The following is an 11,699-nucleotide window of genomic DNA, read 5'->3' as shown; positions in this document are numbered from 1 at the left end:
CGGCGTATAAGACGACCCCCTACTTTTCGTGTTAAATTATAGGGTTTGGGCTAATAACTCAATATTTCACTTCCTGGCACACAATCTGCATATTAACTCGTTTAGCGTTAGTACCCTTTTTTTATAAGTGCCACGATGTTGCTAAAATAAAAGAGGTAAACTTCGTGACCCTCCCAGCCTGTGCATAAAACAGAAATGAAAAGGCTTAAGCCTTTCCGTTCCCAAATACCAAGGTTTCCCCCGAGTTTTGCGCGGTTAAACAAATGGCATTTGTGTATTAATGTTTCTCCACGGAGCACAAAATTCGCCCGAATTAAGGAAAGTGGGGAGCTAAAGAATCTGGGGCTACAGGGAATACCTCTGGCACGACAGGCAACCCTGGGAAACACGAGGACTGTAGCGGCACGCTCAGTTTGCACAATCCGATCCAGAAAGCGCCCGGAGGCTCCTTCGTTACTTCTAACTGCAGAACGTCTCCACGTCCCGCCCCCCTTGCCTTTTAAATCCTGCCCCCTTTTCCCCTGTAACGTTTCTCTGCTCCGCCTGCTCTGTGATTTGCCCAGCTTTGCTCCTTCCCCGCCAAATGGGCGCCTCGCTTTCTTTTCTCTGAGCTCTCTCACCTGGTGCGCTGCTGCTCTCAGTTCCGCACTCCATGACCGGGCAAGCAATTCTTCTGGTCGGCGCGAGTCAGGCGGTGCCTCAGTGGGAGCAAAGGTGCTCCCTTCCTATGGTCGAGCGGGGCACCTCTGGGGACTGCCTGCCCCTCCTCTCATCGGGGACCTGACAGCCAGCATTGGAGGCGCTAGCATGGCCAGTCCTAGAGAGAGCAGGCGGCGGCAGCTGCAGTAGCTGCCCCAGAAGCTGACGAGAGTTTGCCCTCCATCACCCGTTCGCTGTTCGCCATCAGCTGCTTTACCATGGGTTGCCATGCCTACCTCCATTCACCCAGCGATCCCGCCGCCCAGCAGAAAAGAGAAAAGATCCGAGAGGTATTTTTCCGGCGTATAAGACGACTTGGTGTATAAGACGACCCTCCAACTTTTGAGGTGATTTTCATGGGTTAAAAAGTCATCTTATACGCTGGAAAATACGGTAAATATTTTTTTAAAAACTAAAAGTGGGCTGATGGGATTTGAACCAGGTTTCTTACTTATTGAAGAAATGCTGTAAAATGAAATAGACAAAATAGAACCGTGTGTCCAATATACTAAATCATTTATTGAGCTGACTACTCTGAGAAACATTATTTTTCCCCCCTTCCTAATGTTTTCTCACAAGTGCAGGGTCTGCTTTGTATGTGTGTGTTGGGGGGGGGAACCAACCCATATGGATCCATTAGTTGCAACAGGAATTGACTGACTGGCACAAAATTACCCAGTCAGTTTTCATGTGTAAGGCAGGACAAGAACTCACAGTCTCCTGGTTTCTATCATATAAGTCCAACAAAATGTATAGCTTTTTTTTAAAAAAAAGTGTAGAGAAGTGTTAACATGAGAGTCTATGTCTACTTCAAAGCATCTTTTCAGCTTTGGATCTGAAGCACTATAACTCCCCTATACACTGTAGAAGTGATTTGCCATAGCCTTCTTGTAGAATATTTAGATTTCCAGTCTAACATATAAATCTGCAATTTCTAGGCAATTTCATTTTCAGATATGGGTAGTCTTCAACTTATGACCTCAAGCCCAAAATCTCTCTTGATTTCTAAGTGAAACAGTTGTTAAGTGAGTTTGGCCCTATTTATGACCTTTCTTGCCACAGTTGTTAAGTGAATTACTGCAGATGTTACGTTATAACACGGTTGTTAAGTGAATCTGGCTTCCCCATTCACTCTGTTTGTCAGAAGCTTGAAAAAGGTGATCACATTAACCCAGGACACTGCAATTGTCATAAATGAGTCAGTTGTTAAGCCTCCAAAACACTGCTTTATGGGTTTCAGAGTTAAATAGAATTGCCTTCAGGTCACATCCGCAGCAAATGGTAGCACTCAGGTGACTAGGGCTGATCTTAGTGGATCTTGTGCAAAAGCCACCAGGATAGTCTAGACTTCTACACTATATTAAGAAGTCGAAAGATAACCCGGAAAAAGCAGTGGCAAACAACTTCCATATATATAGTTGTTTTGAAAAATCTACCGGGGAATGCTTTTACTCCCATCCAGAAAGGATCATTCCACATTCTGGGAGGCATTTACAGTAAGCAGAAGAAAGTTCTGTAGAGTTTCGAAACTTGGCAAGCCCCACCCACCTCCCAAAGCGCGGGTCAACATTTAAAGCAACCCCACGGGGAGGTGGGGGGGGGAACCCAGTGATAACTTTACAGAATCCAGGGGAGCCTGGCCCCTGAACTCCTTTAAAGGAGGCGCATCCTCAAGTATCCGAGGCAGGGCAGCGCTCCCTATTGAACACGGGGTGGGATTTGCCACTTCGCCGCCTCTTCCCCTCCCCTCCCCTCCCCACCGCCGCCGCCGCCGCCTTTTCTCCTCCTCTCCCCTTTCCTGAAAGTCGCCGAGCTGCTTTGCCTGTCAACCAAGGACCGCGCCGGCAGAAGGAGGAACGAACGGAGATGCCAGTAGCAACCCCTGCCTGACGCGCGGTGCCGCTGCTGCTCAGGCTCCCTTCGCGAGCGGGCTCGGTTCCGTGCATGGCCACCCGAGCGCTCGCTGCCTGCCCGCATCCCGCTTCGAACCCCTAGGCAGCCCGCGCCCCGACTCGGCGGGCAGAGAAGAAGCGCCGCCGCGGCCCTTGGCGCCAGCGGGTAAGTGCGGGGCCGCCGCCCGTCTGCCCGCCCGCGTTTTCCAGGTGACTTGCAGGGCACCGGTCCGCGGTCCCATCGAGGAGAGGTCCGAAGGAAGGAGAGCCAGGAATGCCCTCACAGCCAGCCAGAGGAGGAGGAGGAGGAGGAGGAGGAGGAGGAGGAGGAGGAAAGTTCATCATGTTTAGGTGCTGGGAAGTGAAGCCGGGAAGGAAGTCCGGATAGTGGCCGAGCAAGCGTCGGGCGGGAAAGGGGAGCCAAAGGATGGCACCCGGCTCAGAGGCAGAAAGAAGGGAGAGTGGAAGGACCCGGGGCAGGAGCCGGCAGCGGGGCGCTTTCTAGGGTGGCGGCAGGGAGAAAGACTCCAAAGGGCAGAGAGGGAGGACTGAAGAAAGTCTATGGAGATTCTCAGTCATCCGGGTCAGGGTTGTCCCAAAGGTGCTTTTTTTCAGGAGGCAACCGGACTGGAGAGAAACTCTGCAGGGGCCAAAAAAGGTGGGAAGGGTCAGGCTGATGGTTTCGCTTGGGGACTCAAGAGGAGGAAGGCCCAAGAGTGCCTCTGGGGCCCTCAGAGGCCACAGGGCGTGGTGGCAAAAGCAAGAGAGAGAGAGAGAGAGAGAGAGAGAGAGAGAGAGAGAGAGAGAGAGAGAGAGAGAGAGAGAGAGAGAGAGAGAGAGAGAGAGAGAGAGAGAGAGAGAGAGAGAGAGAGAGAGAGAGGATGAGGAAGGTCTCTTTTTATGTAGCTCTTCGGTAGCGGGAGACCAAATCCTCTCGGGCTTGGCGTTTTTACTGAACGGGTCTCTCGCTCGCTCGCTCGTTCTCTCTCGCTCTCTCTTTCCTCGATGGGCGAAGATGGGAAAACGCCGAGCACGGGACCCCCGCTTGATCCATAATGTGGGGAAGGGAAGAAAAAGACAGATGCGGGAGACAAGGAATTTCCGTGCTGAAACATTTTAGCCCAAGGAGCTACGTGGACGTGCTCAGATTGGTGGCGGAAAGGAGGATCGGGCAGGAGAGAAGCCGGGGAATTGGGTTAATTTAATTCGAGCCTTGGTCAGTCCGTTTGTGAGCTGAGCTTCCTTCATAGTCAGCTCTTCCCATTTAAGAGGGCAGAGACTTCCTTTCTGGAGTAGAATCAGAACTTGTAGGATCCGGTTATTTCACATTACCCGATAGCTTGTTTTTTTTCCTTCTTCCTGAAATTCCTGTAACAGCAGGTTTCTCCCTCTGGTTAAGCAAAGTATTTTCTAGCTGGTAATAATTGATCGTATGCAATGCTGTGGAAGTTAAAGTGGATGGTGATGATGATGATCATATAAATCTACTAGCATATTCCATTTTCAGTCAGAAATCAGAAGTGCCTCTCTGCATCATGCACAGGGCAATAAACTGAATTGAACATAGTGGGTCAGACTTCTAAGGAGATGTGCATTAGATTGCACTGGGAGACAAGGAAGCCGAGACAAATGGGATAGAAGCCATTGTGGGGGAAAAAGAGGAAGAAAGCAGGATAAGGGGTTCTCTTACACAAAGCATATAGTAATATATTGATCTAGCTTTTTTTTTAAAGGAGCTGTTCATGTGAATATCTGTAAAACAATTGCATGTCTGTACTTTGCCATTGTTCATATTTCATCTACTGTATAGATGAATTACTATCATTAGCTTTTATTTCATATGCCCTGGAGCCCAGTCAGAAAATGACTGTCCCCATTTTATAGAAGAGGATCAAAAGTCAAAGAAAATAATTTGCCTACAGAATCCTTTCACACATTGTGCATTTGCAAACCTAAATCTAGTAATTGTGCACCCAAAAATAATTGCCTGGCAGTTCTGACAAAAATTGAACAGGTTTTTTTTGGGGGGGCGGGGGTGTGTGTTTACATACAGTATGTTTTATTGGCCACATTCAGATGAACAAAGCCTAATTTAGGAATTCAAAAAATGTCCCAACTCCTCCTTTTCTTTCACTTTGTACAAGCACAGAAAACCTCAGAAGCCACAGCTAATATAGCTTTACTTTACATTTGTACTGCGTAACCAGGGCTTTTTTTGTCATTGAACGCTCAGAACGGAGTTCCGGCACCTTTTTTGGATGGAACCTTGTAGGGTAGGCAAGGTGGGTTGTATGACATGTGTGAGTTCCGGCACCTTTTTCTTTTACAAAAAAAGCACTGTGCGTAACTATGTTTATGGATTTCCAAAGCAAGTAAAACAGGATATGAGCCCCTGAGGAGTTGCTGACATAAAAACCAATAAGTTAAGTATTATATTTAGTCTCAAATCCTGAATTGTTGTATCTTTTACAAGTCAGATCCCATAACAAACAATAAATTATTATTTCTAGAGAAGAGAGACAAGCTAGAATTTTCGGCTTCCATTTTTATCAGCAAATTTGCTTGTCAGCTAGAACTTTGCTGTGACATTCTATGCAAATGTGATATGTATGCATACTTAAATACAAAATTTGATTTGGCTGATCTTCATTTCATATCTTCAGGGTTTAGAGCTGCATACTACTTACTGGAACAGTTAGAATGAAAGTCAGGGAACTGTAGGAGTTATGTACACTCTAGCCTCATCTGCTTGGAGGCATTGCTTAGCGCTGATATTGTAAATATTGTGTATCCGCCTGTCCTTTAGCCTTGTGAAGACAAAAAGAGTGGGTGTGCATATCGCTGTGTAATGAGTGCTTGTAAAGTGTGCTTTTCTTTTAGGTTTTATATTTGTAATATATGAAAAAACAAAGATGCAAATTATACTTGCCATATTCTTTAGGCTACATTACCAATAATAAGTAGAGGGTGTGCCACAAAGAGACTGGCATTAACAATCCTTGGTAAGAAATAAATAATTCAGAATTCAAATGACCTCAGGTGCCACAGCAGGATTCAAAAGAGGATTTCTGAATACTTTTAAAAGCTAGAGATTTGTGAAACCCATTTCTTTAATTTTCTTGCATATTCTTCTTTGTCTTTCTTTGCTCTCAGGTGGCTTCCTCAGACAGTCCATGTCTTTAATATCCTTGCCTTTCTGAACAGAGTCCTTGCCCCTCCCGGAAAGTTGAGTGGACTGCTGTGCATTATTGATTGGCAATGGATTTATGTTGACTAGTTTATGCAGTGTTGTTTCATCCTCTTGAAAGTAGGCAAAATGGAAAAACAACTGTACACATAATAATTATGCACATATATTTTACTCTCTGTAGTCTTCCTTTGCTTCAACATACTATGCATGTATATCAGATGGCACATCTTTTTCAGCTTTCTAATGAGAGTTACATTGGAGACAACATGGCATAGCGAATGGTTTGGGCTAATCTATTTCCCATAGCATACATATGGGGGGGTATTTTTTCTTCAGAGATGCCACTTCAGTACAGCAATATTTTCTTTGCAGTTAACTTGTTGGTGTGAAAAGGCTAGCTTTTTTTTTACATTTTCCAATCAGGTTGACAACGTCACACCTCCATTTACATTTATAGAAATAATTAATCTGCTGTGCCCTAGAAAACTGACAATGTACATATTGAATTTAAGGTGTAAGTCCTTTCCTATGAAACCTTGGAGATTGATAGTCAGTAAAAGCATCATAAAGAATGTTCACAATGAGTATATTTTTGTATCTTCCGGTTAGGGGGGGAAAAGTCAGCATTTCCCTTTGTGGTCACAAACTTAGGGTTGTGGGTTTTAAAAGTATGTTTCCCCTCACCCCTTCTGCTGGCATCCAGGATCTCTTTTTCTTGTTTCTTAGACTGGAAGCAGGTGATTCATTTTTCATACAGCTGTAGGTGGTATCAGTGAGCCATGCTGGCTAAGATATGTCTTTTTTCCCATTGTTTTAGATATTTGAAACAGCACACGAAATGTCTTTATAGTGGGGTGTTTTTTTTTAAAGATAGCTGAGCTTGAAACGATAAAGGTGTGATTTAAATAATAATGCCATGATTTACAGGAAAAATATCATACTCAGACTCTCTAGAGCAGGGTAGGCAACCTTGGCTCTTTTATGACTCAGGAATTCTGGGAGTTGAAGTCCATGAGTCATAAAAGAGCCAAGGTTGCCTACCCCTGCTCTAGACTATTCTAGCTACCTTAGTAGTTTCCCTGAACTTCACTGAAACTTTCCAAATGCAAACTCCTATCACTGAAACAGATGTGTGTATAACACATGCACTCTTTTTGCTGTCATCTTCCTTATCTTCATTCCTCATGGTACTGATGCATTCTTTTTTAATTTGTCAGCATTAGAGGCAACTTTAATTTTCCCCATCCTTGAAAAAAGAAGGAGGCATGGGTATTTTTAAAATTAATATTATAATTTGGAAAACATCATTGGATTATAGGAAGGGAAGGAATTTTAAAAGTCTCCCAGTCCAATCCCCTGCTGAGGGCAAGAATCCTCATAGCATCCCAGAAATGGCCTTAAATAGGTTAAACTGCCCAACTGGGACCCTAGGATTTGGTTCTCCCAACTTCTTCCTTATATATACAATGAGCAATTTAAAGGTACATTAAACATTTTATTTTTTTACATAAACTTAGGAAGCTTTATCTGTATGTGTTAGCCATGTATTATATGATCACAGACTTCCATCTTGTTTAATCCAGCAGTAAATATTTTGACACACAGTATCACACCAAAGACTCTTCCTTGAGATACACTAGGAATTATGCTATAAATATGATAGTACTTACATTTATGAAATGAATTAAAATATGTCCTTATTTAATTGAAAGTGCTATATGTTTGATGATATGAGTTATGAAATTTATATCCTGCCTTCTTCCAAGCGCTGAAGGCAACATATATAACACTTTTAACTGCCCAGAGGTTGCTGGGAAGAGCTACAATCTGTGAGTTAAGAAGGAGGAGGGTGGAGGAGGAAAGTAGCGACCTGCGTACCTAATGACACACGAATCATATAACTAAAAATCAAAAACAGCAGCAGTACATTCAGGGCAAGTGCACCTGAGATTCCTTTTATCTCAGAATGTCTGGCTTAATTCAGTGCAACACTTGTTTTGCAGCTGTCTCTTGCAGTACTCTTTTCAAACTTGGAAACTGTCCTATCTGTAAACAAATCACTAGTCTACAAGGACAGATTATTTATCTAGGGTCTGTAATCTGTGCTCTTCAGGCAGAAATTAGGTGTCAAGTTCAGCCCTTCTACTCTATTGAGTCTCTGTGCTCAGTCCCCTCTACCACAAAGATCCTGCAGGAAAAGGGCAGTGTGGACAACCTGGCAGAGTGAGAGCTGTGAACCATAAACACAAAGCTTTCGCTGTGTCCCTGCATAACAGATACAGTGCCCTTGCTGACCTTAATAGGGACATTAAAGAGACAGGTCAAGGTAGTTGTGATGATAACTCAAATAAGCAGGGGATTTTGGTCCGAGATGAAGAACTTGTTTTTGATAGGGAGAAGTGCGAGTCATGTATTACACATCAGTCATGAAAGAAGAGAAAGGCATCCAAAAAGAGAAGCCACCTTCTGGTTGGACAAGAAGGGTATTTTTAAAATAGTCAAGAATGCCAGCAAGGACTGTGATGTGGAGGCTATTGTATATCTTGGCACAAACAATCTGTTCCAAAAAGATGTACTCTCTGTGCAGAATGATTTCCAGAGCTTGGGGCAGGAACTCAGCAGAATAGGCTGCAGGCTCACTTTTTCAGAGGTTTTACCAGTGTATAAGGAGCAAAATGGAAAAGGCCAGCATATAGCAGAATTCAATATGTGGCTAAAGGAATGGGGTAAGGGGAAAGGCATTGGTTATATTAGTCACAATGTCTGTAGCTAGTGCAATGAAAAAATGTATAAAAGAGATGTCTCCCAAAAGTGGAGAAGGGAACTAGGGGATTATCCATATTGGATCTAATTCTCACCAACAGAGATGAAATGATAGAAGGTGTTGAAGCCACAGGAACCTTGGAGGGAAGTGATCATGCAATATTGGAATTCAACATTATGGAAGCACAAGTAATAGAACAGAATCAAACTAGAGTCTTGGACTTTAAGAGAGCTAATTTCAATATACTTAGAGAGGGCTTGGGAAGGATTCCATGGATGAGAATCCTCAAGGGGAAAACAACTCAAGAAGCGTGGGAAATTTTGAAAATGAGATAATAAAAGCCCAGTCTAGCAAAATACCAACAAAGAAGAAAAATAACAGCTCTCAAAAGAAACCAGCATGGCTGCATAAAGAACTCTCTGATAAATTGAAAGATAAAAAGGACAAGTATAGAAAGTGGAAAGAGGGGCATATAACTAAGGCAGAATATAAGCAAATAGCCCAAGCCTGCAAAGATGAAGTGAAGAAAGCTAAGGCTCAAAATGAACTAAGGCTTGTGACCAAAGTCAAAAATTAAAAAAAAGTTTCTTTCAACATGTAAAAAAAGACAAAAAAATTAAGGAAATGATTGGTCCACTAGTGGGAGAAAGTGGCAAGAAGGTGACAAACAACAGGGAGAAAGCAGAACTATTTAACTCGTTTTTTGCATCTGTCTTTATACAAAGGGAAAAAACAGTCCAACCTATCAAAAACAGTGCCATAAAAAACAGAATAGAAACACAAGTTAAGATCAGCAAGAAAATGGTAAGTGAGCACCTATCCAGCCTAGATGAATTCAAATCACCAGGACCAGATGGATTACAAGGTTCTCAAGGAACCGGCAGATGTGATGTCAGAACCACTGAACTATATTTTTCAAAGATCCCAGAGCACTGGGGAACTACCAGAGGACTGGAAGAGAGCTGATGTAGTTCCCATCTTCAAAAAAGGAAAAAAAATGGATCCAGGAAACTATAGAGCTATCAGCCTGACCTCAATACCTGGGAAGATTCTGGGAAAGATAATCAAACAATGAATCAGCGAGCACCTAGAGGCAAACAAAGTCATTACAAAAAGCCAACATGGGTTTGTCAAAAACAGATCATGCCAGACAAATCTTATTGCATTCTTTGACCAAGTGACAAAATTAGCGGATCAGAGGAATGCTGTAGATATAATTTACTTGGATTTCAGTAAGGCATTTGATAAAGTAGACCACAACCTACTACTTGATAAGATAGAAAAATGTGGGTTAGGCAGCATCACCACCAGATGGATTCGTAGCTAGCTGACCGGCCGTACTCAGCGTGTGGTCCTCAATGGAACTGCATCTACATGGAGGAAAGTGTGTAATCGGGTGCCCCGGGGCTCCATTCTAGGCTAGTGCTCTTCAACATCTTCATCAACGATTTGGACGAGGGGATAGATGGGGAACTCATCAAATTTGCAGACGTCACCAAGCTGACAGGAATAGCTGAACTCCAGAAAACAGGCTTAAGATACAGGAGGATCTGGACAGACATGAACACTGGGCACTATCTAACAAAATGAAATTCAATGATGAAAAAAGTAAGGTTCTACACTTAGGCAAGAAAAACCAAATGCACAGGTATAGTATAGGGGGTACCTTGCTCAATAGTAGTAACTGTGAGAGGGATCTCAGAGTCCTAGTGGACAATCACTTAAATATGAGCCAGCAGTGTGCTGCAGCTGCCAAAAAAGCCAACACAGTGCTAGGCTGCATTAACAGAGGGATAGAATCAAGATCAAGTGAAGTACTAATACCACTTTACAATGCTTTGGTAAGGCCACACCTGGAATACTGCATCCAGTTTTGGTCACCACGATGTAAAAAAGATGGCGAGACTCTAGAAAGAGTACAGAGAAGAGCAACAAAGATGATTAGGGGACTAGAGGCTAAAACATATAGGGAACGGTTGCTGGAATTGGGTATGTGTAGTTTAATGAAGAGAAGGGTGAGGGGTGACATGATAGCAGTGTTCCAATATCTCAGGGGCTGCCACAAAGAAGAGAGAGCCAAGCTATTCTCCAAAGCACCTGAAGGCAGGGCAAGAAGCAACGGATGGAAACTAATCAAGGAGAGAAGCAACCTAGAACTAAGGAGAAACTTCCTGACAGTTAGAACAATTAACCAGTGGAACAACCTGCCTCCAGAAGGGGTGAATGCTCCAACAGTGGAAGTTTTTTTAGAAGAGACTGGCCAGCCATTTGTCTGAAATGGTATAGGGTTTCCTGCCTGAACAGGGGGTTGGACACTAGATGACCTCTAAGGTCCCTTCCAGCTTTATTCTTATTATTACTTCTTGTCCATTTTCTCCCCACAGAATAACGTTCTAGGACAGATTGGGTTGAGAGAGAGTCATCGTGCTATGACCACAATAGGAGTTTCAATGTTTGGGGAAGGACTTGAATCTGAGACTCCCTGATCCTAAATCTACCATCCTAACCACTATACCATATACTATTGCTAATCAGGTTGATCCATAATTTCAATGTAAGAAGACTGAGCCAAGAAAACATTTTCATAATTGTTTGCGGTTAGTAGGACTAAATCACATGAGTACAGAACCTCTAATTAAAGCAGATTCTTTTTTCCCCAACTTCCATGTGAAAAAGGTGCAGGTGCCTTAGGAATTACATATGGAGAGAGGTGAATAATTTAAATCATTTTTGAAGCCTGCACAGTCCTAGCACTCAGAATTAATCTCCCTCCATTCCTTGAAGAACAGTAATTACCTTGGCTTCTGATACTTTGCATAATTTATTTTACCTTTTTACTATTTTGTATATTTCACAGCAAGAAGCTGTTCAGAGCACTGAAAACTCATCTCTGATTATTGGAAACATTTTTTTAAAATAGACTGTTTGGCTTACCCAGGCATTGTCCAAACACTTTTCAACCACACAGGATTAAAAATAATATTTTAGAGATGTGTGCAATGGAAACTGGATTTTGCCTCCACTAAAAAGATTCCCTGTTTTTGTCAGTGAAGATTCTCATTCATCCAGATAGAGTTCTCTGAAAGTTAAGAAACTACTTGCCTAAGCAGCAAAACATTTCAAAGCAAGAAGAAAAAGCAGTCCAGTTGCCATA

At 43.0% G+C, this 11,699-nt stretch overlaps 1 protein-coding gene across 2 annotated transcripts in view; it reads left to right on the top strand.

Moving 5' to 3' along the window:
- Window positions 1–2,556: 2,556 nt before the first annotated feature.
- Window positions 2,557–11,699, top strand: part of LBHD2 (LBH domain containing 2) — a 57,039-nt gene continuing 47,896 nt past the window's right edge. Inside the window, exon 1 of one of the 2 annotated variants that reach the window (XM_081319206.1) lies at window positions 2,557–2,757. The gene's annotated coding sequence lies outside the window, so the exon portion shown is untranslated. The remainder of the gene's footprint in view (window positions 2,758–11,699) is intronic. The other variant, XM_081319207.1, reaches the window with a different exon arrangement.

This window comes from Vipera berus (assembly GCF_964194415.1).
Source record: "Vipera berus genome assembly, chromosome: 1".
NCBI classification, from domain to species: Eukaryota; Metazoa; Chordata; class Lepidosauria; order Squamata; family Viperidae; genus Vipera; species Vipera berus.
The sequence above is the reverse complement of the archived record's forward strand: the minus strand, read 5'-3'. Positions and strand labels throughout refer to the sequence as shown.